General features: G+C 41.4%; 1 long non-coding RNA gene across 1 annotated transcript; it reads left to right on the top strand.

Annotated features, from left to right (window-relative positions):
* Positions 1–9378: 9378 nt before the first annotated feature.
* LOC143174378 (uncharacterized) lies at positions 9379–21811 on the top strand. The gene is made up of 3 exons (XR_012998234.1): positions 9379–9527; positions 21272–21373; positions 21788–21811. It is a non-coding gene; the product is annotated as an uncharacterized LOC143174378 (long non-coding RNA).
* Positions 21812–23728: the final 1917 nt, after the last annotated feature.

Consider the following 23728-nt stretch of genomic DNA (forward strand, 5'->3'; position numbering starts at 1 on the left):
TTGTGGAAGTTCCCTATTGTTTGCCTTCACCTCAGTTGTACACCAGCAGCACTCTCAGTTAAGTTTGTCCCAATCCCCCAGGTAATTAGTAGTACGGATACGCTTGTTTGACCTCGCCAACGATCCAATTTGTTGTTACTTAAGAATGTGCATAGACTCAGAGCTCCGGCGACGACTTGTTTAAATGGGCTTTGCCTCTTGCTTTCACCTTTTCTTGGGGAATCCACTGAAACCACCGTTTTATTTCATAATTCCAATATGATGAGTTGACAAACATTTCGATTAATGTACACAAAAAAGTATTTACATCGAATTCCCGTTACGTGTTTCCTGTAATTGTTCTCGTGAATTGATTCGTGATTATATTTTCATTGTATTTTGTAATTGTATCATTGGAAGTAAAATGAAAAGGAACCAGTTTATTCTAACTTTTATGAGATTGAAAATGCCAAGTTTATAACGTGTGTAATCGCGTGCAACGTTAATAATGTACGCCCGCGGTTTAAACTCGAATGGAACGCAAGAAGTTAATGTATAATGGGAAAATTTCAATTTACCATTTAAATGAGTTATTCAACCGCGTGACGGTTTCAGAAGTTCGCGTGTTGCGCGTCCAACGGGACATGATAATCCCGCGGTCTTGTCCCCGAAATTCCGTTCGAATGATTTCTACGAATAGGTCCTGCTATCGTGGGCACGGGCGTTCTAAAACAAAAATAGATAATCCACGGGTACCGTCGAACCGGGGAACCATCGATCACGCGATATTCCACACTCGATTGAGCACCGTGCCAACACTTTGCAGTCTTTCCTATCACGATCTGCCGTATATTGGCCATAAAGCGTCCGCGTGCATGGTTAATTTACGTTAATACATCGAATTCCAGCCGTGATATTCAAAAAATGCCGCGTTAGAACGGTGATCGATGTCAATTCGATCGAGATTTTGGCGTGTCGTGTTAACACAGCTTCGAAAAGGGCACGGAGAACATCTGAACGTTTAAATGACCGAGTCATATTCAATTATAAGAGAAATAAAGATTTTAATTCCGTATTTTATATATAATATAATCTGAAACATAGAATACAATATTTCTTAATTAACAAAATACATCAACCACAGCTTTCATACTCTAATTTAAATACTTGTCCGTATTACACGCACGATATAAAAGAACATACTCAATTTACCATTTGAAATAATACTTCGCAAAGCGCTATCGCGGCGACAGTTTAATCAAAGCATTGCATCATTGGAGCATTTTATTGTATCCCGTTTTTAACTCGCACAAAGCGAGTCAAAGATCAGATCCATCGTAACTCTATGACGTTCAAGTTTTTAATTCAGCTACATACAGTAGATATTATTGTCCATAAAACGAACACACCAAGCCTTCATAATATACTCCGCTTATAAAAATAAGAAAAATTATTCCACAATCTCACACACATCACATTATTAACAAAAACACACCTATGCCTGGAATTGAAACCAGCCGCTTGTCTGAAACGTCTACCATCTCGCAGTACCAATGTAAGAGGTGTCTTTAGCAATGGAAACCGACTACCCAGCAGACATGCAAATGGATCCTTCGCGAATACACCGTAAGACAATTCTATTTGCTCGCATAACGGCAATTTTTCGCGAGAAGCGCAAAGACCGTTATAAAGACATGCTAACACGACGCTGAACGGGTCGGGGAGAGCCGGCGGGGTACTTTCAGACGGGACATGCATACTTCGGGGGAGAAAAGGTGAGATATGCCTTGACACACTTTAGCGTAACCATTTCTGCGGCGAGAATACCGCGGGCGGAAGCCCCCTTAGGGAACTCCCTGCAAGATGCAGGGAGTCCAAGTTTGCCAACGTTACTTGCTACTTCCGGTAAGGAAGAACGCGCCTAGATTATGGAGCAGAGCTCGCGAGAGCCCCGGCAAACCGTCGTAGTCGGCGGCGGCGGGGGGGTACATTGAGAAACGTATTTGTAAACATACATCCTACCCATGAGGCTCGAGCAACCCGTGTCGCAGTAAATCCCGGTACATTAATATTAATGCGTCTTCGGCATGTACGGCATCCGCACCCTATCCTCCCGACTGGTTCTCCACGTCGCAGAAAGCACGGGAGTTCAACGGGAGTTTACAGCGCCGCCCGAACGCGTACACCGCCTTCCACCGTTGCTCTTCACAATATCATCGTCCCTCGGAACTCCAGCCGGAGTGCTCGTCGCCGCCGACCACCGAACCTCGACACCCGCCTTAGACCATTTCCCACCCCCTCCCGACACTTCTGAAAATTAGGTCATTATTTACCTGTAACTTTCAACTTTCCCCGTTCTTTTTTTGGAAGCTGCACAGTGGAGTACCGATCATATTGGAAATGGGTGATTAAATAATGAAACAGTGTATATTTTACAGTGTGACTTTATTATAACGGCCTTGAAAAACACGTCTAGCTCTTTCAAGTTCTCGAATGCGAATGACCCGGAACGCCCAAAAGTAAGTTGGTGTCCCCTTTTCTTTACAAGAGCGTTCATGGCCTTGCCTGAACGGAAAAGTCTCTTGACTTCGCGTGACAAAATCCAGACACATTTGGTTGTCTTTCTATCGCCTTTGTTTAGACTAAAGATATATAAACGTTGGACATTTTTGCTTTTGCTAGCTTAGCATTAGTAATAATTCAACAGATCAGACCAAAAGTTGATTTTAAAAATTTTACCTAGACCGACAAATTTTTGCTGTTTAAGATAGCTGTGAGGAACAATGTCCTACAAATTCTTTATCCTTGGAGTACTAGGAAGTGTTTTTAATTTTGACAGCTCTGATCGGGTAAATGTTCCACTGTGCGCTGGTGACGTAAGCATACCGGCGACGGAATATATTTCTTGGGACCTCGCGAGGGGTAGCGACCGTCTCGCGAAGGGATGAAGACTTGCGAAGTTTACGCCAGCGGTGCGTGCATAATGAAGCGAATTCTTTAAAGCATATGCGGAAACGTGTTCGAAGTCCGCTAGAGCGTATTTCATTATTCCTCGGATTTTTCGTTCCATTTTTTTTCAGTCCTCTTCGGTAGCGTTTATTTTATGTTCTACGTTCGTTCTCAGTACATCAAATTTACTTTTCTTGCGATGTTTAATGTTGACTTTGAAGAGACATTCGAAGCTATACTCGTAAGCAATAAACTTCAGGTTACGTGGTAATATTTTAACAGTCGATTTGTCGTGCTTGTAATCGTCCGCTCGTAGCACGTCTGACTTGTCTCTTGGCGCGTATTAAGTGTTCTCGAAGCGTCAAGGAACAGTTGCGTTTGCATATGGGTGCAGGCGTTTCTGTTACCTCAACGGGAAGCGGCCTCGCAAATCTGTCACATAAAATAACCATATTTTTCGACACATAAAACTACGATATTTCTCTGTCCGTCTTACCGGCACGGCATGCTCGATGGAACATGGACTTCCGCGTGCGGCGGGCGTCGCGTCGCGGGCTCCGACACGGGATTCCCCTGACTCCGGAAAATAATGATCGCGTCCGATGGCGTGTACGGACGTTGGACCGCTCGGATGCTTCAGATTTTTATGTCTTGCCTTTTTCGCGCAATCCCTTGCGGATCCTGTTTTCAGTGGATTCTTCCCGGCTACACGGTGATGTAAGAACATCACGATAATAGAAACTTATCACGTAGAAGAGGAGAGGCGAGCGTACTTTATTACGTTTCACGAGAAGACTATCGCGCGCAGAGATATTCCCCTCTAAATGGTAATGGCTATAATCTCTCATAACATACTAAGAAATTAAGTTCTTCTAACAAAATTCTGAATTCTTTCGGTTCTCCAAACCTGCGTCGACTTTTCTGAAATTTCTTGTACAACGCAAGCCAGCAAGGATGTAGCGGTGAAGCATGCGCCTTTATCGTATAACGTATCTATTTAGTTTCACACGTATAGCTGAGTTATAATAAAAAGAAGTTACTAATGCATTAGTACATTAGTTACACATTACATTTTAAAATTCCAAGTTTCCCAATCTCTTTTCAAAGATCTCATATTTTTCATCTAGCAATCTTTCTGAACACGAAAAACCGTAGAAACTTTCTAAGAGAAGATACAAATGTACATTTTAAACTACGATGTATCTAATAGTACCTTATTCATTAAATACCTTGTTACTAGATGTCGCTATCGTATTATCAAGTATGTCGAATTTGTATCTTGCCTTTACTGTTCATAAATGATACTAATTTAATAGAATATGTTTAAGAATGGTTATATCGATCGAATATTACAAATTGCCTTCTCTGTCTCCGTTCTAGCTTCACATATTCCCAAACATTATCAATTACAATCCGCGATAGTCAATTGAAAATATCATCTCATAAGTTCAATACCATTCACTGTTCCCGTCTTAGCCACTGAAAGTTTACCGGCATCACAGAGGAAGAGCCTGGATTAACCGACCTTTCCAGAATTTTTTCATCGCAAGGCAAAAACTTCACCGTACCCGCAGCTTCAAGGCAGACTATGCTTCCAACATTCCCAGCAAGACTCGGGGCATTCAGGCTGCGTATGGTAGTTCAGCTCGCGATTGTGATAACACCCTGTTGCCGTAGACCGGGACCGCCGTCAGGGGACGGTGGAATTCAGTTGCTACCTTGCAATTTACTCGGCGTAACGAGCCATCCTGAAGAAACCTCAGCCCAGCGTCGAACATCGTGCCGTTGCCCACATATGCCAAGTCACTGATGTGTCTGGGCGAGGTGTGTAACCACGCTCCGCGATTTGGATACAGTTAGATCCGCCACCCTGTATCCACAAGCACGTTGTACGTGTCGACTGGTATTTTCGCTTGCCTGTTCTCTGTGAAGCGGCGAACGTTGGATCCTGACGAGAATATCCATCGACTACGCGTGCACCGCAGGAGTCCCCACAACCAACGGACTTTTGAGGTTGAACGGCTATACGAAGCGTCTTTGCTACTCCGCGTGTTGATTTATCCATTTCAGGGTTTGAACGGCTTGGTGACTGGAACTACCCCCGCAAAAGGTGATCTAAAATTGGGGTAGAGAGTCTCTCTTGTTGATGTTGCGTCAAAGACGCAGATTTAATGAAATAAACGTTATTAGCCTCTTGCTCTTGGTGCACCGCGTTTTGATGTCTTTTAGAGTTTATTTTTAATATACTAGTGACGATGGATGAGCCACCTTGTCGTTCCTTCGTTGGTCAAAGGTGTCTTGCACTATATAAAGTAAGTAGGTCACAATGTTTCGAGAAAGCTTATTACATTAGACGTATATTCGAGGTAGTCGCTGACAAGATGCTTCTTTCTGCTTCTTTCTATTTCATTCGAATCGTTCGAATTATAATTTTTATATATTTTGATACCTCTGTAGCGTACACTTCATATGCAATTTGTAGGGAAATTAACGGTATACGTGAAATCTGAGAATCAATATAAAATGGATAACCCACTGTTTGTTTAATCAAATTCAATGCTGTTTCCAAGATAATGGAATTTATATGTCATTAATAACGTCTATTATTCTATTCGTTGAATTTCAATTAATTTCCGATTTATAAAAGAATTCATGAATTATTGGTATACACATCTGGGTTAATAATTATAACCAAATCAACGTATATTACTCTGAATCTATTGTCATTCTTAATTCAGATGTAAAACTAAGCTTTTAATGGACGCCAGCCTTCAAAAGTTCATTCAATTAAAACGGTATTTGTCGTGCACCCGCTGAATTTCACGTAGCTTCGGTTTTATGGCAGCAAGGCAAGTAATCGTATTAGCAATCTTGGCATGGAGTGATGCTGCAACCGCGTAATACTGCAAGCTAATTTTCCGCTTATAAAATAACGGACGCTGGTATCGTAATTAATAACCCGTAAGATGATGTACGAACTTCGTGTCTAATAAACCACGCGCATGCATTGCATCACCAGCTAAGCCTGTTTTATCGGGCCACGTTTGAAACTTTTTCGTGAAATACATGCATGCCAAAGGAACATGTAAATTTTTTCAAAATATAACAACAATTGCTTTACACAATAAACTGTAATATATTCCTTCGACTACGAGTAATATTCGTACTTTATAATTTCAATTAAATCGGCAAACTGATTTCAGAGTCTACATTTTTTCAAGCGTCACATCTCATCAGTTAAATCATTTAGCGACAATATTTAATTATCTTCGCATGCAATCTATTTCACCCGAACAAAAGTACATGCTAAGCTGAAATTGTTACTTGTTCTGCATATTTAATGATCATCGTGATACAAAAAAGTATGAGTATGAAACATGTACGATTAATTATTAGTCATCGCAGCCGTCAGTCGTATCCCGCGTGTTGTAACCCAGAAAACGAGGTGGACAAACTAGTACAACTCTATATAAAACAGATCGATCCTATGCCATAGCGGTCTGCGAATTATAATCCCGCCGTAAATCAATATCCGTTGCGGGAAGTTGGTGTTTCACTAAAGAATGCAAGGTAATGCGATAAGTTTGGCGCTGTGCAATCCTCTTATTAATCATTTAGCTAGTGACTTATGTGGTGGCGAACAAAGGAAATGATTTATATAGTGACATATTTAGAACCATTAGACCGTAAAATATTTCAACGAAGTATTCCGAACTCTGTCCTATTATTCCTCGGCCATTTGTATCTCTTTGCGTCGAAGCCATTTGATCCGCTGAGAACAAAGTATCTCAGAAATACTATCACATTGATCTACTGACATACATATTCATAAGAGTTTCCTCTTTATCAATGACAATGCCAAAATCAATCTGCATTCAAATCGAAATTAAAAAATCTACGAACGTAAAGATAAAATCGACACTACTGATAAAACTGTTAACACTAGCGAGAGAACTTCGCTATAACTTTGATATTACTTGTCACCCCATTCCGATAAGGCGATCAACACTCCTTGAAAGCGTATTCGTGTTTTTCCCTTCGGCCCGATACCCGCAATTGTCGGAATTAATGGCGGACGGTCATGTTCCCCGACTTCCTTCGACGACAATTCCCCTGGCCGGAAATATTGTTTCTCTTATTAAGATGACACGGGGATTGGAAACAGGGTTAGTCGTCAGAAAAGGGGGTTAGCGGTTGACAAATGCGGAGATCGCGTGTGGCGCCTCTGTAAATCGAAGTCTCGGTGCAAGAAAGGCACAAGTGCGCGGAAATCGCGTATCACGGGCAAACGCTCCCCGGTTCGGGCCGACCCACCCTGATTTCTATCCGCAGTTCTCATTTTCTTAGCCACCGCAACCCCTCCTTCCAGCAGTTAAGTAGTTTTTCTTTTTATTTTACGTGGTTCTTGTGGGAACTTGTAGAATGTTTCCCTTCGCAAGCGAACGTAAGATATCCAAACGTTAACTGACCCGATGGTGAAGCAGATACGATTCCATTTCTTATCAGAGATCGTGATGTCTTCCTTCATAGACACCGAATCGAGCGACGTGGTCTTTTAAACGCCTTCGTTTAAGGAATTCATTGTAATATATTATGATGTAAGAAATGAATAAATAAGTAGGATATAAATAATGAATCTAACGTCGAGTGTTTAGTCTCGACGTGTGCTTCGTACAGTTTTTCGTAAGCAGTTTGATACATATGCATGAAAGCGCAGAAGTAGGAGTAATCGTTGTATCGCTGAATACCAGTTTCTAGTTTCCATTCGAAAGTTCCGCTTAGTTTCGAACCGGGAAGATTGAGCACTGTCGTCTAGGACCGAGCTAGTATAAATAACATAATTATACGGAGTTCTAGCTTTGATTGTGAGACAGCAGTTATTAAAACATGCTATTCTACTAATTGCCAGTATCGCGTTTGTCTTACACGTTTACCGACCGAGTTGCAAGGTATAAAATACGATTCGCTTAATTATTCGCTGGTGAAATTGAACGATTTCAAAGTTTAATACACCTTGCAGGAGAATCCATCGCTGAAATATGTAAATACATTTCATTATAACAATTCCAACTTCAAAAGTATCTATTCTAATTGTACGTACATAAACATTCCGTAATACTTTTTACACGAATTCTAATATATAACAAAGAAATGTAAATAACAAAGAATTTATTTGATTATTGACGTATTCGTTAGGTATTTCTGGTATAACATGAAGTTCACAGTGGCCAGAAATCAGCAAAATACATTCAGATTGAAGAGTTCAGGCCAGCTTCGCTTGGCGTGGCGATTTCCATTCACGACAGCTCATTGCGAAGCGTAAATAGCTTCCATAGCGGAATCACAACGCGGAATTGCAATTCTCGTATTCCCCACTTTTGTTCGTTTCCCTTCAATACTTCAATGATCAAAGCGTGTCGAGTCACAATGACGTTATTATACCGGGAACAATAGATCTTAGTCGATCATTGTAAGGTGCAGATCGTTGACTTTTCCGTGGCCACGCGGTCCCGCATAACGATCGCTCGTTAGCTGGGCTAATTACTCTGGTAGTGGGCGTTGGACCGTGAAAGTTCGTTAGTTAGTTAGTACTACAGGTTAGTGCCCAAAGAGGGTAGCATTCGTTCTCGCTCTTCTCTCTTTCTCTCTCTCTCTCTCTCTTTCCCACCCTCTAGATCTCTATCTCTAACCTACCGTAGACCAATCTCGTCTTCGCATTCGGAATTCTCTGGTTCCTCCTTCTGTTCTGATTGCTGACTTACGAAAATCGCAGGTGTCGCAATTTACTCATCAATAAGGACTCGATGGTTCAAATTTTGATGCGGTATTTTCACATGAGCTTCTCCAAACCTCGGGAAACATCAGAGAAATGGTTGATACGGTTTCAAACTTGCGTCTTCTCTTTCGAGGAATCAGTACAAAAGGGAAATTAGGCTATTGTTTTATTTATTTATGAGTTTGTCGGAGACAAGTGTTACTACATACTATTATATATAATTATAAACGCAATAAAGCTAGAACTTTGTGAAATTAGTTGAATGATTCTATTTTATTTTCAGTTGAACGATTGCTTTTAACTTTCGCCAATTAGTTGTTTAGGAAATATCAGGTCAGTATAAACGATTGAAACGTGTGTACGATTCTACTTTGTAAGGTTTAAACTGTTGCGAGTATTGAATTATTCGACTGTAGTTTAATGCGCCGTTTAATCTTATACGATATTCATTCTAGCGTTATAGATTCGTGTGCAGTGCACATTCATACAAGTCTGTGAACTAATTTTATTGCACTCAACGACGTTGTTGTGCCATTGTTACGTTAATGCGGAGAGAATATCCTGCCAAGAATCAAGCAGGTATAAATAGGACCGTAAAGACGCCGTTGTCATAACCAGACTGCGCCGGCGCTGCCTTCGAGTTTCAATGATCGTTTGATCGTATAGTGCGAGATAACAATGGAATGCGCGTAAATGGAAAGATGGAGTACATTACCAAGTGGATTACCATATTTCACGTGGCATCGTTCATCTTCGTTTCGGACGTCGTGCCGCCTTGGGCTCGCAATGTTCTGAAGGAGTGCTGCTGTAACGTTCGCCATTTGTAAGCGATATCGTCGGTGAAAGGTTGTGAAAAAAGTTAATGCGATCATAAGTCATAATTGTGTCATCGCAGAACTCTTTAAGGATTAACCAATAAAAATAGAAATTATATTTTAGTTTCCTGCATCTTCAGGTTATTTTTCGATTAATAATTTTGAAACTAAATTGAATAAAAATTAACATCCAATTAAGAGAAGAACTGCGTATGTAATTTAATTCGGTTCATGACAAAAATATTGATTAAAAACAATGATCCGAACAGTGTACTTACGAAAGATGATAAATCTTTATCAAGAAGAAAAGGGTGCTAAATTTAAGTTTGATGTTACAATTTTGAATTTTGATTCAATTTCATTCGCCAGAATTATCAGAAAATAGTCGAAAATGATTCTGTAATATTTGTCGAAGTGTAACACGATGCCAAGCTCGGGGACTAAACATGTCTTCCCGCGTTTGGTGACCAGACGCTTCCTTCATCTAGAAAAATCGCGGTATCCCAAACAATAGAATCCCTTGAGGACTCAGGCGACAATTTACAGACCTTCATAAATTTTCGCCCACCTGGAAGCTCCATTTTCTCCGATGTAGCCAGGATTTTCCGACCACTGATAAAATAAAATAAACAATTCAGTCCAGCTATCAGAAGTTTTAATCACAATTCGATATTACGTCTTCTATGAAACTCAACTTAATTTGAAATATCTCCATATGTCTCTCATATTAAAACAAAACTACGAATAATCAAATTTCAGGAGAATTGTCTTACCGGCAATATCACTATTTTTCTTCTTTCCGTTCGTAACACGATTTCACTAGCAGTTTATGGCGACTGTTGAATTTCAGACGATGCATAAGGCAAGGTATTTTTTCGGTTCTGAAACTTTCATTAAAGTTACTTTAATAAAAGACTTTTTTCCTCGAAAATGGTTGTGAACGATGCACCAACGGGGAAGCCTTCGGCGGAGCAATATTATGACATTTGCAAAAATGTGGGAGCGCGCCGTTCTTGGGAAAATATTCTCGAGCCCCGTAAATTCGTTTCAACTGTCTTTGATCCTGAAGAATTGAATTGGATTTCAAACGCGACGGCGGAAACTCCTACCCCCCTTTTCGATGTTTGCTTGCTCCATCAACAGGGAAAATTTGACAAATGTCTCTTGTAATCTGCGAAGACTGCGGAAAGAACAACCGTCCTTTGAGACTTTTAAACAGGTTTGCGGAAGCGTGTCAACCATGTTCTCTTCTCCTATTGTCAGCTGAACTAGCGCGGGAAGAGCGTGAACCAACACAAAGTACAGAGCAGAACTCACTCGCTATCGATTTGTTCCGACGACATTAAATTGAAATACAAACAAATGATTTGAACGAGAAATAAGAAATAACATTCACGGAAGACCCGAAGTGCTTTCAAGGAATAATAACGATAAATGACACCTGTGTGTTCTTAACTGGTCATTTCAGCGGTTAACAAGACCTTAAATAATAAGAAGATATTCATAACTGGAACACGAAACAATGCAGCTTTTACCTCCACCTTCCTAAGAAAACTTTAAGATTTATGATACTTTTGTTTAAAACTTCGGACAAGGTGAAGTTTCCGTTACGATTGTATCCAGCATCTGTAAAATGCAAATCCTCCCCGAGAAAGAGGAAAAAAGAAGCGCGCCGGTGTACTTTGAAGAATTTCCCAAGCATTCCCGTGCCATTTTATTAATCTCCGCAAAAGGCGAAGGGCCAAAGATGGGAAAAACTTGCGGTGTTCGGCCCGCGCTAGTTGTTAGCGCGAAAATTCGGGAATTCGGCGAAGAATCCCGATGGAACTCGGGGAATTTCGAAAGAAGGGGTAAAAGCGTACTGCTTCGCCTTGGATACTTGTTTTACCATCAAACTTCCTGACGGAAACCGGCCAGTGTATCTGGAAACGAATTATATTACGAAACTCTTCTCCAGAACGAAGACTTAGTAGCTACCAAATTCCATTAACTAATGATCCAAACGCCAAGTACGTCTGATTCCATAATGCGTTTTTGCTATCGTTTCATCGATAATGATCTCTTCAAACCTATTTTCGCAAATTAACCTCCAAGAAATCTTCCTTAACCGTTTGAATCTTGAATTTTTGCAAAAACCCGGTCGAAAACTGGCAATCGGCGCGACCGCGCTTCTTTCGTTTCAATCAAGAAACTGAATTATTTTTCTCTATTTTTACTATAAGAAATTTTAAATATCACGATCGTTACATTTTTCCATTAACATAATAATTTACAACTTACAGTAATGAGCACCCTTCGACCGCAGAAACACGTAAACGACATGAAAACATTTCAAACAGCTGCGGATAAAGGCTCGGAATGGCTTATCGAGATCAGCGTACGCAAGTCTAAAATGGCCGCGCTCCTGGATGCGGACAATAAAAGGATCCCGCAATAAATAAAAAACTAATTCGTTTCCATTCCCCGTTTTCTCGTGCTGGTTTCTACTGAACCATCGATTACCCCGTGCTCCTGATAACGCGTGATCACGCGACACACAAACTCCGACGAGGATTTATGGGGTATTATGTTGCGCGGGGATGGACACGATTTGCACAACATTTCGCGATACGATAAATCACGGGGAAGATGATATTGACGCTAAGTGATCGCTGGCCGAACGATACGCCGGCAGCTCGCCCGATCTTTTTTCGTTTCGCGTGTCCCGCGTCGTTCCCGTTTGCCGAGATAATCGATCTCCGGCCGATTTGTATTCGGCGCGGCGCGATACGTGGGAAAACAAAAATGACCGGAAGAAGCGGCTTCCTTAGACTCCCGTCCGTTGCCCGGCTGCACTCGACCCGTTTCGAGTTAAAAGGATAACCTAGTTGGTGTCAGGCCAACGGATCGGCCGGGAATTTTAATGTAATTCGAACTGCTCGTCTGCGCATGACAGCCGGTGGAGAAGGGGCTGGATTAAGCGAAGAGTTTTTCAATTTCGCTTGAACTTCGGAAACGTGCCACGTCGCAACTTCATTTCCGATGTGGTGTCGGGACACCGACGTCTATAATTTTCTATTCCGAATTATGTTGTGGCCTGTTTATCTACAAATCGAGTTAGAATTTGTTGAAGTACAGAAGCTGCAACGGAAATTCATTCCTCCGCGGTAATCAATTGTATTATTAAATGAATACTTCTGGTCAATGTCCAATAAGTTTCGATTAACGATGGATTCGGACGTCCATTAATTTATATAATTTATACATATTTCGATATTATTCAAGAATTCGATTCTCCGATACTCTAGATATCTCCAACTGTCTCGTACGATAATTTATGGATTTTCGTGTTTTACGAGGTTTATGAATAGGCAAGAGTAGAATGCTTTGATACGTCATTAGCTTTTCTGTCGTGCTTCGTCGGGAAGATCAGGAGTGACGAAGGAGAAGGGTCTTCTTAATAAATCTTTAGCTACCAAGGTGGTTCGGTGTCTCTCTTCACCGTTTCCCAGGCTTCCCCCGTAACTCGAAGAACTGTTTTAAGTTCCACTTCCTCAATTCAGCAATCCTCTTTAGGACGGAACTACTCCGTCGACCTTTTACATGTAAACATTAAGAGAGCCTTCCTCATTCTAGAACGTGGCAAGAGGAATTGCTCGTTTCGTTCATTTTCCTCGCCGTTATTCCGTCGACTTCTTTCGCCAGGGTAAAGGGTACCGGCGAGACGGCGCGTCGGCGTTGAATGCTCTCCTAACGTTCTCGCTCTCTTGAGTCGCTATTTCGTGCGGAGACATTGAGTGAGCAATGGACATTGTTTTCTTATCCATTCCACTTACTTCCACCTCCGGGGTTCTCCGCGCTTCGGGGAAAATGACTGAGGGCTACTCAATTACGTAACCACAGGTCAATCGATACGACGCTTTAACTCTTTGAGGCACATGATTTTAATGAAGAAAACAAGCCAAGCTACACAGAATTCACTACACCACACAATTCGCTAACCTTAATTACAACAGTCTCTACAACTTACTAATGCGTTTTGACATGTATTCATTTTTGCTTTCACTTATTTACGCATTTATTTCGTTCATAGTATTTCCAACTGAATAAAAAACTTCAAATAAAATATTGAACTGTATGACTGTCAGTAACTACAACTTTTCGAGATGGGTTAAAATATATCCCACCATGCATAAGAAGCTAAGCAAAGGGCGGGGCAGTTTTTAACCCATCCAACCCCAAAGAGTTAAACGGCATCTTTTCCGGAAGTATTTCCAATTTTATATTCACTTTCATTCGGCAACGCGATGATCGTACTTGAAACTTGTATAAAAGTTCGTATTTAAATTCATGAGGAGTTTATTGGTGATACAAATCTGATAAACAGCTGGTGCGGTGTTTTATCGTAATCACTATTACAAACTTTGTTCTTTAATGCTCAAACTATTGAGTAGTTAAATTGACATTTTGAAATTTGTCTATGGAAACTATAAGAGTGCATCTATTGAAACTTTAACTGATTTGCAATTCAGTTTGCGTATTGCTAAACTAATTTCTTTGATAATTTCTCAGAGACACACTTGTTATCTTTGTAATCATTGCAGAAAGGAGGAATCAGTTTCCGGGAAAGTTCAATGTCCAACGTTTCGTGACTGATCCTGTTTCAGCTGCAACCGACTTTACCCTGACGCTGGTACCCATTATTCAATAAGCTACATCGATTCCTTAAATTCGACGATTGGCTGGTGGTAACACCTCGATTGTACCGTGCACTCGTTAACCACTTGGAATCGATTAAGTGCAATTTTTCTAGACTTTCGACGCTCTTGTATCGGTATCCCTTTCATCAACCTCTCCGCGTGAAATATTTTTCTTAACACTGTCTACGAAGTGCGCCAATATGATGCGTATTGAACTTTATAAACACTATTTAGCATACATTTACGTCAATTTCAATCGATGCAATTATACCAATGTGTGCTTCAATTATCCATCTTTAAACCTCTAACTTGCAAAATCCGAATGAACAAACGCGAATTCGTCTATGAGCAGTAGAACAAACCGTACAACAAATGTAAACCTAGAGTAAACTGTAATCCGGGTTTCGCTGCTTTGTAGGTAATTCGGTCAAACGGAGGTCGCGGCGTTCTCCGAGCAGAATTACGAGTAGTCGCGAAGCTTTGCATCACGGAAACAACAGGCGAGCCCTTAATAAGAATGGTAAATTCAGAGCACGCGACTCGAATCGATGTAATCAGTTATTAATTATTATTAGCGTGGTGGCGCGGCGTTGTTTCCAAGAATGCGACCACGACAATGGCGGCGCGACGCTGCAACGGTGGGAAGTATCCGCGAATCGCGTTATCTGCCCGAATAAATGCGACCAATTATTCCGAGTGCATTCGCGTCCGTCGTGTGTAATTTCAGGCGATAAGAAAATGTTGCGATTACGAGACACGGAGCGAAATAAATAGAGATAAAGTGGCCGGAGAAGGAACTGCGAAAAAGTACGATCCTCCGCGGGGCAGCCGGGTCGCTAGATGCGCGATACGATAGCCGGCGCATAAACGATTTATCATGTTTTCCCCCTACTTTATTCAAACTGCGTTCAGACACGCGCTCTTTCATTTGTATCGCCGGTCTCCGGGTTACAGTCCGCGGGATCGCAAATGAATCGACGATGAAGAGAAGTGCTAACAGACAGCCCGGCTTGCCTCTAATTTCTCTTCTGCGCCGCGCCCCTAACCCCCTTTTCCTTGAGTCAAGACGGAACAGCGGAAACTCTTTTTTCGCTGAGTAGATTTAACGTCGAACGGAATCGCGAGTTCGACTGAGAATCGGGACATCCGGTGTTTCAAACGGAATCTCAGCATTTGGAAGTATTTATCGGTTGTTGTTTGAATGGTATGCGAATTAATTGTTCACTGGCACGTGAGAATATTCAGTATAGAATTATTTTTAAATTTGTATATTTAAATTTGAGATGTGGGTGAATTCCTTGAGGAACGATGATACGAATTTCAGTTTTATTTATTAGCTTTATTATTATTTAAGTTTAATGATATTTTGATGTATCTGATGTTTATTCGTGAATGGTATGTATTTATAATGGTACAGATAACTAGGTAAATTAACTCAATTTAATGAGATTTTCATTGAACAGTAGACTTAGACCACAGAGTATGTATTAAATTTATACATTATTACGATCAGTCTAGTTTCCCCAGAAGTGATGTGATACGTAATAATTATTTCAAACGTAATTAATTCCTTTCGGTCCAGCTTCTCAGTTGACAACTGTCGCTTACCAGCGCGAATACCTTCAACGACGAACCATTTAGAGAATGAAAGAATCATTTTCCAATAATACCGAAATGTCAGATTCGTAATTGCATAAATGCTTCTGCCGTGATGAAATATTCGAAATTAGCTTAAGCTAAATAATTTTATAAATGTATCTGCAGACGTTTTAATAATGACCTTCTGAGCCTGACACGAACATCAATGTAATCGACTATAATTTTTAATACTATCACCAGATATTTCATAATTCGTCTCATCATTGGCAATTTAATTATCAAAAATCCTCCTCAGGATCACGATTTATTCAGCTTCCATTAGTCGAAATTCATTAATCTGGTCCCCGAAGAACAGAAGGATAGCCTTTCATTTTCCCGCTCTAATAACCAATTAATATAAACAAATTTCCTGCAATTATATTTGTCCCGTCAGTATTGTCTTTGATGTTCCCTGGATTCTTTCGAGCGTCGCTTATTGATTATTACACGCGCATTCAAGACTGCAATTTTAATCATTGACCGAAACATCAGTAACGTTCGATTGAAGAATTATTCGAACGAAGGAATTACTTTAATTTGAACTCCATTCTTTCCCACAGGTTCGCCAACCGTTTTGTCAGACACTAACACTTGGAGTTTCTACTTTTTCTTCAACTTATCGAAACCATCGACAAAGGCGACGAATTCCCATAATTATATATGTACCGATAAATTATAACACGTCTCACGATCTTTCCAAGGCGATAAATACTGTAGCAGATTCTTATCAATGATGGATGGCGCCTTATTTATTCGAAAGAATGCAATTTCAAGTCTATCCGTTGATTAACATGTAATCTGAAAGTTACTTCGGAATCAGTCCACTTTTGTCCCGCGCGACTCCCGGTTTCTCATTAAAAGTTTCCGAAATGAGCTACAGAACAAGAATTAGCTATCCTCGCAGTATGAAGAAGGAGGCGCGCCCGATAAACGGTTCCGTCCTTACGACGTCGCGTCATGTCCCGACATGCTGCAATAAACGACACAGTGTATTATTTTGATGCAGACGTTAAGGTGAACCTTCCACGACATCGCGATATCTCCGGATGTAATCTTCCCCTCTGAAGAAAATCCAGAGAGAGCTTTTCTAAGTGCTCTTTGTTAGACAATTACCTCCTCGAATAAATAATAGATGAAAAATACACGGAAATCAAAGAAGATAGTTCATAAAAGAACTTGTTGAAACATACTTCCGAAAGAGGAGGCCTCTGAAAGAGGCATGACAGTTTTACTTAGTAGGTCCAGTGCCGCGTATATGGCGGCAAAAATCATTTCATCATTTTTATCACCATTATTCTTGTAAGTTAAATATCATGCTAGGTCACTTCTGCGCATTTCTTTCCGCTTGTTATCTATGTTACAGTATTTTAGGCGGTAAATAAGCTTGAAATACTTACGATCCGTTAAGGGTTAAACTCCAATCTAAGCATTCTAATCCACTCTAGTGAACACCTAAATATTAACAACTACAACTATTTCTTAACAAATAAGAATCCTTCAATCTTCCCTATTACATCTCCACTCCAAGTACAGGAACAATCATGACCACAATCCCATGCCAGCCCAGTGATCTTCAACCCATCCCTAATCAATATAATTATAACGATTAACAATCCGCCAACGATCCGTCGATTCCAACGAAGTACCCGTCCGCGGATGCTGAACCCCAGGCAAACAATCAATTCCTCCAAGTCAGCAGCTTCGATAGTTGCTCGGGACCGAGCGGAAAAATTCAAAAGCCTCGACGGGAATGCTGACTCGAGAGGACGGCTGGCATGCGTGGGGTGCGGGTGGGGTTGTAGGTGGGCCAAAGGGAGAGAGAAAATGATCCTCGTTCCTTTTCATCATCCAGTGGCTTTGGTGTCGTTCCTTTTCGACAAAGGACAGGTAATTTTTCATCGCTACTGGCGACGGACCGCTATGCGCGGCATTACGCGCGACGGACGGCCCGGAGACAAGAGGCCCGCGTGGCCGATATTAAAGACATCCCCTGCTGACAAACGAACGCCACGGCTTTCCTGCAATTACGGCCGGAGCCACTTACTAATTTCGCCGGCTGACAATCCATTATCCAACCGCCACCTACGTACTAATCCCGTCTCCGACCTTCGGCAACGGGTAATGTTCTAGGGTCTTCTTCCATCCGCGCGCATGCCTCTTCGCCGCTCGCCGTTCCGTATGCGGCGCGCGTGTGTCGGCAGGGGATGAAATGCGTGCGGAACACCCGGTCGAGCAACCTGATGCCCGAATGAATGGGCCAACTTCGAGTCAGAGCTTCAACGGAGCTTCACGAGCTTCCACGGGTTTTCTTGCTCGGCACCAAGCCTGCGCTCGAGGGAGACTGTCGTAAGCTTGCTATGATCAGCATGGTCACCGTTGGTTCTGGTGGTCAGGGTACGTGGTCTTTTGACTTTGGGTTTGGGCGAAATAGGGATTTTAGATTTTCAGTTTACGAGGACGGTCGGTGGGATTTGATCTTGTTTGGGTGTAAGTTTTGTTGTGTTACTTACGCGGGTGTTTCTTTTTGTTAAATGGTTTGAACGGGCAATAAAGAGTGATTTTCGGATCTTGGAGAAACGAGCATTGATTGTGGTTTTTATGTTTTTGAGATCCTTGTTTTTTTAAGTGATTCGTTGATCGTTTTTGGGAAGATGCAAGTAAGTTTGTATGCGATTTGGGAATAATGTGGGATGTAATATGAAGTGAGAAGTAAGGATTAAAATTTGCGTGAGAAGTGACAGTGGTTGCTCGGTTGACTTAATCGTACGAATTGGTGAGGGACGGAACTGTCTAACAGGAATTATTAAGCAACACGTAGAACTTCTCCGCTCCCGCCGCTAGATTCGTGCAATTAAGGGATCCCACACGCGCAAATTTCGAATTACTTCACTCAACATTCTAGTTCTGCTACCTAATACGATAGCTAGACTTGCGCCGGAATTAACACAAACAAATGCCTGTAATACAGACCCAGGATCGGTAGACAGCGTATACAATAAGATTGTCCGTATAAAATTAGAAGTTCTTTAAATGACATTTCATCTAATGATTGTTGGCATTGTAAAATTAAAACTTACGTTAGCTCTATTTAATTCCATTAAGCTTAAAATACTTCAGAAAAGTATGAATTAAAACTCACGCCAGGAGCAACAAATTTCGTTTCCTTCCAAATTTTCCGGAACGAGTTCGTTTTCATACTAAAAGAAATTGAAACAAAATATCAAAGAAGCTACTGTTACTTCCCTCCCGAAACTCGGTTTCTTTCATATGCTAAGAACTCCTTTGCGTCACTTATCTTTGTAAAAAACTTCCTTCCATTTACCTGAAAGTTGACGTACTTCCTTCTTAAGGGACGAAGTGAAAAGGAAAAGGGGAAGAAGGAGTTTCAGGAACATAACAACGTACGCGTCGCTTATAAAAAATAAATGAAGCACTTAAATCGACATAGACCGGGGCCTCCTCGAAAGTACTACTCCCGTGGAAAGCAATTTATTCTAAAGCCCTTAAGATTTCTTAAGCAACGGCCAAAGAAACCGTTGAAAATTTATAAAACCGTTTCCCGAGCGCCGGAAAAATAGGTCGGCGATGGATATCAGGGAGGATGAAACCACGTGGTATGACTCCGTGTTTCTGGGACGTGGACCACATACGAATCCACCGAACTCTCCGTCGATCTATCCAACATAGCCTACGCGAAGCTGTTCCCTGCATTTCCGGCGTCTCACCAATCACTCTAGCAAAATAAACCTCTCTGCGGATGAATACCACGTTTTATTGTCGTTTCGTGTACAATCGAAAACAAGATTGGGAAGCTCTTAGTCTTCGTCGTTTCCGAATTAACTCGATTGTCCGCAGTTAATTAAATTTTCTTATTCAGCCAGCATATCTTAATTCTCATCAATTCACGGAGAATTTAACTTCATTCTATTCTGAGAGTCATAAAACTCTATTTCCATCTAACAATTCCCTACAACATCAAATAATCTCAAACAGCTTCAATTAAATATAAACCCTTTGACCTTTTTTCTTGTTTAACAATCTAATTTACTTTCTTTTCTCGCACAGAAGTGTAAGTACTTCCCATATCCGACTAATCGTTTACCTTTGTTTTTCGCGATCGAAGGAAACCTCACACATTCTCACGCAAATATCTGCAGCGTCGCCATTCTGGGGTGCTGTTAACGTCAAAAGTGACCGTCGGTGACAATTAATACACGTCCCTAGTTCGGCCGGTCCAACGGACGTGCCATTCCGACGGAGTTTTCATCGTCCACGAACCGGAATCGGAATTTTACAATTGATAGGGGAAAGTAATTTCGCCGTGGAAAAGCAAAGCGAAGCAAGCGGCGGTCAGGGCGCGCGCGACATTTAATCGCGGCCAAACGTTGACCGCCTCCCCCGGCCTCGGGGTCAGTGTGGGTCGAGGACGCAAGTCATCGTCCGTTCATTCTCGAAATCCATTGGCGAACATTCCGGCAGCCGCTATTTGTTCAATTGCGAATATCCAAACAAATGTCGTATAACTTCGGTGCATCGGCCGCGATGGAGTTTCCCGGTGCTGGCAGTATAATCGCAGTTACCCGGTCCGAAGAGTTAATACAAACATATGCACGCGCGCCACCCGGAATTGCACAGGACGCCGGAATGCAACCGGTGCAACGCGTCCATGCGCTGACGCACCTTTGATTCATGCCCGGTTTTATGACCCCTCCACCCGCGCGAGGCAACGGCCGCGCAGGAAAAACCGATAAGAGAAAATCAACTCGCCGCGCGGCCCGAGCAATGCGTTAAACAGGAGTTACAGTGATTGTTTAGAACGCCCCCGGCGATTCGTACCCGCGCATTAGGCTTTCAACGTTGCCCGGGGAACTTTGCTGGGAAATCCTCGCCGATGTTTTCATTCTTCTGGTGGGACGTAACGATATTTTCCTTTACTTCCCGACCGTTTCTCTTATGACAACTTCAGTTATTCCACCGAGTATTTGATTGAAGTGCCATTACACTGCGCAACGTTGTTTATTTCTTTCACCGCAATTGTACCTTTCACACTGATCGTCTCGTAGGGCTTTGCGTCGAGTGTAAGAAGTCTAGACAGTTGAATTTCTTATAAATTATAGAATAAGGTAATTAGGGGTCGTTTCGATCAGCTTGTATAAACAATTGGCATAGTTAGAATTACACTTGACGTTCTTTAATTTACAATTGTAAGCCTTGATTGTTTGAGAAAGTGAATTAGGGTTCTTTTAGAAATCAAATCTAGAATTCTAATTCTTTTAGTTTCCATTTCAGTGCATTTCAAAGGAAAGATCTCCACCAGAATTATCTTCTAGTTTCAAGTAGGACATGAAATACAGTTTAGAAATCACTAATCGAAATATATATTCCACTGTTTGAAGAACATTGTGATTCATGGTACCTTCAACTTCTTTCCACAGTTATTCATTTCACCGAGCAACATCTCTTCACTGGCCGAGACTTTAGTGGAGTGTAGAACAAAGGGCGGCAATGAATCGCGACCATTCGAGTGCGCTTATCAGGTATAAAGTGATACATGTTCCACGGATAATGAGGTCCTGAAGTGGACGTGTAATGCGTAAGAAAGTTCCGTACGCAACAAAGACTGCGAGCAACCGCTGCGAGGGTATGGTCGAAGGGGAAGGCTTGGCTTCACGATAATCCGACATAGTATCGGAAAATCCGAGACCAACCTCCGACAAGCTTATCTACCTCGTTAGCGCGAAAATCCTCGAATAATTTTTCTTCGGCGAGTAGACTCGCCGATGCAAATTCGTTATCCCGTTAGAGCCGGCGTTAACGCAATTAAAGTAAAAGCGAGTCAGATTAATGAAGGCAATTAGATCGCGGCGATTTACGTCGATTGTAACTTTTCCGTCACCGACATGCGCCTCGCGTTGAAGGACCTGTCGGCTGACTTCTTTTTGTGATTTCAGGTTGAGAGTGCCGGTCGATCATCGAATCAACTTGTTTCTTGTGATTTGGTCCTTTAGACGGTCGATCATTAATTTTCTAACTGGTAGAGGTAGGTGTATCGACTATTAATACATTATACACATCGAAATTCAATTGAGAAGCTTGTAATAAATACGAATTTATAATGAAATACTAATGGTAAATTTGTAAATATATGTTTTCGAGTACAGGATACAAAAGATATAATACAATATTAAATATCGAAGTAACTTATTTTTAGATTACGGGGAAAACGAAAAATGTGAGAAATGTGGATTTTCTCTGATTACAGTATATTAGCCGTGGAAGCAACAATTTTACCATTCGGTTAAGTAGATGTTTAATTCCTTCAAATATCTTGGAATATCTGGGTCTTCTCGAATATTCAATATTCTCGAACAGTCGGCTCGTAACATTTGAATATTACCTCCGATATTCGATATACATATGAGACGCTCAGAAGTCAACGTGGTTAAGTCCAGAGAATAAAAATCTCGAAAATTAATGTATGACTTCTGGAATGATTATACAACATATTCAGAAGCTATAAGAAGAAAGACTTTAACCTAGAAAAAAACGAAGAAACGAATACAAGATCCTTGTATAACTAAAAAGAATATTATTGATTCTATTAAAATTTACGAAGATCAGAAAATATCGAAAATTGACTTAACTACAGTGATATTACATTATTTTCATTTTGTATGTTTTCCTCGACAAAATCGCGCGGCATTCAACGTGTTAAATAATCGAGAGATGAAAAGTTTCGTCGAATATCGTGACATCGTTTGGCAAATATTCGCGCAACGTGAACCGATCGGTTCGACGACGACGTCCCCTTCTAATGTCAATCTGGGCGCTTTAAATTGCATCGAATCAGGTCCCCGATAGGACATTATAGCCATAATAAAGGGCACGCCGAGGCGTACCGACATTAAACGCGAAAATAAAAATCGAGACCTGTCGGAGGGAGGGCCGACATTATTGAGGATCGGCGATAACCTTTATCACCTGGCAGCACAGCTGCCGGAAGGTTGTGCTACGAAACCGGTTTAAAATCAATAATGCGGCTAATAATAAGCGCCGAATACCCTAAAGTGATGACGTTCCATCCAATTTCAGGCCAGTGGTGCGACGGCAAAGCGTAAAGGCTTCTCTTTGTGCGATCTAGCCGCGATCGAGCGGAACTAAGAGAACCAGGGGACCGATCGGCAAGACAACGCAACGCGATCTCTGGGTTGGGTTAGGCTGCAAGAACCGCATTCCGTCACCCGGTGTCTGTGCTTCGACTTCCTGTGGCATACTATTGAACGCTTTTACGACATCCATTCGAGGTTCCTTGAATTCAGGAATGGGAATCGAAATCTTTGTCGCCTTAGCTGTGAAGCGACTGATGGAATCTTGGTTGTCGCGAGGAATTTCGTTGTTTATCCGTTAACTACGAAGGACAAGTTAATTTGTTCTTCGCATTTACTTATATATTTCTCGTTTTATTCGACGATGCTTCAAGTGTAACACGGTTTGGTCGTCTGAAAAATAGAATTGATAAGGATATTATAAAACTCGCAGTTTCAGCGGTGCGCGTTGGAGGATTTCTTTCTGTAATTCCTTACAAAATGCACTCGACCTGATTACAACCTCCATTTGTTAATTCCGACAAATAGAATGTCACGTGAAGGTAATACCGGTAGATAACTGTACCTCGCTCTGTGCACAATGGGTTATCCCATTTCTCCTTTTTCCGATGTTCTCCTTTGTCTCTTACAAAGATTTTGCTTGGCTGCTACACTTGAAGCTAAACCGAAAGTGACGACAGAAGACAATACAAAGTTACAATTATCCAAATCAAATTCCCTATTGTAACTAACAAAAACTCGTAATAAAGGTATTAGTAAAGCAACTATAAGAAATTAATAATTCCT

Source organism: Nomia melanderi, chromosome 3 (genome assembly GCF_051020985.1).
Source record: "Nomia melanderi isolate GNS246 chromosome 3, iyNomMela1, whole genome shotgun sequence".
Classification (NCBI taxonomy): domain Eukaryota; kingdom Metazoa; phylum Arthropoda; class Insecta; order Hymenoptera; family Halictidae; genus Nomia; species Nomia melanderi.